Genomic DNA, 4,048 nt, shown 5'->3' with positions numbered 1-4,048 from the left:
CATTTGAAACTTGTACTTTATTCTACTAGAATTCAATGGGCAACAAAACTGCATACTCAGAATCTAATTAAAAACTTGAAATTTTTACGAAAATTTGTTGAATCTTTTTTTAAATTGCATAAATTTTTAAGGCAGTGGCATTCTTCTTCTTCTTCTTTTTTTTTGGCGTTGTAACCGCCTAAGCGATTTTGGTCGAGTTCAGCAAAGCTAATCACAAAGCCAAATTTTTTGTGAAATCTGATGAGAAATTTAAAAGCACATTTGAACAAAAATATAAAAAGGTTTTATTTGGGAAGAACATTCTTTAGAATTAGATTTTTAGATCGCCAGATTGCATTCAAAATAAAATTATAGTTTAAAAAACTAAAACCTCCCTATTATAATTGTCATTCGTACTGTCATCAGCAGGGAACGGATTTTATGGAAATTGCCTTTTTTCTGCTAAAGAGATAGAGTATATTCGATTAAGAATGTCCACGATTTAGCTTTCCCTGATTCCATATATACACATTTGATGTTGCCTTTTTTTGCCTTTTTTAAGATATTTGCCTTTTTTTGCCTTTTCTACCTTTAAAAAAGTGATTATAGCATTTACAATACACATGCCCATGCGGCTTATAGAAGCGCAGGGACCTCTTGCCAAATTGGTGTTGGAAAAATTCAAAGCCGTTTTCTCAGCTAACGAAGGCTTGGAGACAATAAGGGGTGTGGATAAAATTATAAAGGGCGAGGAAAACGCCCTTATTCCTGATAATATGAACGTTTCAAACGTTCCATATTTAAATTGGGCGCCGCTTGTATCAACTTACGTCGAGCACACATTTAGTATATTCAAGGCTTTTCTTCGCGAAAATCGAATGAAAATGCTGCCAGAAAACTTCAAAATGCATCTTGTGGTTCAATGTTACTACAACTATACAGATAAAAGTTTTACGCGTTAGAAACCCGAAAGGATAAAATAGTCAAAGATTCAAAGTACAAATTTTNTTGGGAAGAACATTCTTTAGAATTAGATTTTTAGATCGCCAGATTGCATTCAAAATAAAATTATAGTTTAAAAAACTAAAACCTCCCTATTATAATTGTCATTCGTACTGTCATCAGCAGGGAACGGATTTTATGGAAATTGCCTTTTTTNTATACAGATAAAAGTTTTACGCGTTAGAAACCCGAAAGGATAAAATAGTCAAAGATTCAAAGTACAAATTTTTCATATAATGAAACTAGTTCATAGTTTTTCTGTTTTTACTTGTTATATAAACATTTCTAAAATAAATAAATTTGATTGTTCTACGTATTTTCTGTCTTTTTTAGTGCCTTATTTAGCTTTTTTTTGCAATACCTAGTGCCTTTTTCGCTATTTTGTTTTGCCTTTTTTTGCTTTTTTTGCAACACCTAGTGCCGTTTCCTGCCTTTTTCGCTATTTTATTTTGCCTTTTCCAGCCTATTTCGTTATTTTATTTTGCCTTTTTTATAGGTTTTTAGGTCCTAAAAATCCGTTCCCTGGTCATCAGGTATGTAACTTGAGAATAAAAATCGCTGCATCTTTTAGGCGCAACAATATTACATAGTTACATCCCGGGCTAATAGGTTCATTCCTTATCTTTTTGGACTAAAATCTGAAAAGTGTCAAAATGCCAGAGCGTAAGCAAAATGCGCTCACTAAAAGAGAATAACAGGAAAAGTAAAGGAACGCAAAAAACCAAATTTTTAGTCCAAAGAATGGCAACAACAAAACTAACGTCAAATAAGAACAGAAATGTATGTACAAAACACATTCACACAAGCACAAGCACAATAAACACTTGCTATATCAATTATTTTTTGCCTCCTTCCAATTTCAATTCATTTCTTTTACTTTTTAGATTATTCTCACTTTTTGCGTATTCTTTAATTTCCGTTAATTTAAATTCAGTTGAGTTTGACACTTTTCAGGATTTTGCCAGAAAAAATTCTTCTGACTAAATCTGACTACTTCGGACTGATGAGAGTCACTCTCACTGACTGTTGCTCTCTCATTTTTGCTGTCATTTCCGAGTTAAGGAACGCTTTTTGGACTAAATCTGACTACTTCGGACTTTTTCTGACTATTTCTGGGAGATAAGGAACGCTCCTATTAAAAGGAAGGTAATAATAATAAGAAAACGAAAAAATAACAGCATAATGGGCGCGTGGTTTTTATTATAAAATAAAAAGAACAATTACGATGAAGTGTTCTTTAATAGTATATATTTTATATATTTTTAATAAAAAATAGTGCGAGCTATGTAAGCAAAAAAGTACCAAGCACTGATAATGGTTTTTATTTGAAATATTATTTCATTGGTGTAAATATAGGAAGGAAAATACTCCGATTTATTCTTTTAATATTATCAAAGTGGCAAGGCCGTTGATAATACGATATATGAAACTTCAAAAAATTTGATTATCCGTCAAACGTGGTTTATTGAAATGTATGTACAAAACACATTCACACAAGCACAATAAACATTTACTCCTTAGTCCGAGGTAGTCAGATTTAGTCCAAAAAGCGTTTCTTAACTCGAAAATTACAGCAAAAATGAGAGAGCAACACACAGTGAGTGTGTTCAATCCGAAGTAGTCAGATTTAGACAGAAGAATTTTCGCTGGCAAAATCTTGAAAAGTGACAAACTCAACTGAATTTAAATTAACGGAAATTAAAGAATACGCAAAAAGTGAGAATAATCTGAAAAGTAAAAAAAGTGAATTGAAATTGGAAGGAGGCAAAAAATAATTGATTTATACTAGGTTCACATATAAGTAGATTATCCTCATTTTCGAGCATAACACCATAATCTGTAATTATAACAAGAGATTAGCCATATAAAATTCGTCCCTTGTTAATCTGTAATTATAAAATAATCTCAGATTTAACCGATAACTTTTCGGTGTCCATCCTAGTTTTATCGATTGTTTTTGGAAAGAGAGGAGAAATGCCAAATGTAAAAGTAAACAAAAATTTACGCTAGCAAGTAAAAGAGGTTTGTAAAGGTATTTTTAATAAAATGTTAAGTTAAAATATATTTATATTGCTTATTATAGCAGAAAAACGTGATCACAGTGGCACAGAGAAGAAACATAAATTTTCCTTGATATGTGGGAATAACAAGCACAACAAATTTGACGGCTAATAATCTAAGATTTGCCTGTGTAAACGGGGTGATTAAAAAACGAGCTTTGATTGAGATAATATTGATATGTGAACATATTTTTAGGCTGCGTTTCTTTATACATTCCGGATTATCCCATTTCACAGCCGGAATAAGCAGAACGCGTTTGAAATATACGATAACATATCATCAGGAGCGTCCTAAAGAATAAGTAAACAAAAAAGTTTATCCCGAACGTTCAGAATGAATAAAGAAATGCAGCTATAGTAAGTGTTTATTGTGCTTGTGCTTGTTTCCATTCTTATTTGACGTTAGTTTTGTTGTTGCCATTCTTTGGACTAAAAATTTTGTTTTTTGCGTTCCTTTCTTTTTCCTGTTATTCTCTTTTAGTGAGCTTACGCTCTGGCATTTTGACACTTTTCAGATTTTAGTCCAAAAAGATAAGGAATGAACCTACTATATCAATTATTTTTTGCCTCCACCCACTTTCAATTCACTTTTTAGATTATTCTCACCTTTTATGTATTCTTTAATTTCCGTTAATTTAAATTCAGTTGAGTTTGACACTTTTCAAGATTTTGCCAGCAAAAATTCTTCTGACTAAATCTGACTACTTCGGACTGAAGAGAGTCACTCTCACTGAGTGTTGCTCTCTAATTTTTGCTGTCATCTTCGCGTTAAGGAACGCTTTTTGGACTAAATCTGACTACTTCGGACTTTTTCTGGGAGATAAGGAACGCAACTAATATTTAGGATTTCTTTTATATTGTGGCGAATACTGCGGCAACACAAAGCGAACAACGAGAAATAGGCAGAATGTTCGAGGAATGACGTAGAATGTTCCACAAAGAGAAACGTCAAGTTGGATGAACACTGCGAACAGCGAGAGAAAGAGAATGAGCGATAAACTTCAGAA

The sequence above is a fragment of the Rhagoletis zephyria genome, unplaced genomic scaffold (genome assembly GCF_001687245.7).
Source record: "Rhagoletis zephyria isolate East Lansing unplaced genomic scaffold, Rhagoletis_zephyria_1.1 Rzeph_scaffold_00291, whole genome shotgun sequence".
Taxonomy (NCBI): Eukaryota; Metazoa; Arthropoda; class Insecta; order Diptera; family Tephritidae; genus Rhagoletis; species Rhagoletis zephyria.
This window is presented reverse-complemented; position numbering follows the sequence as displayed.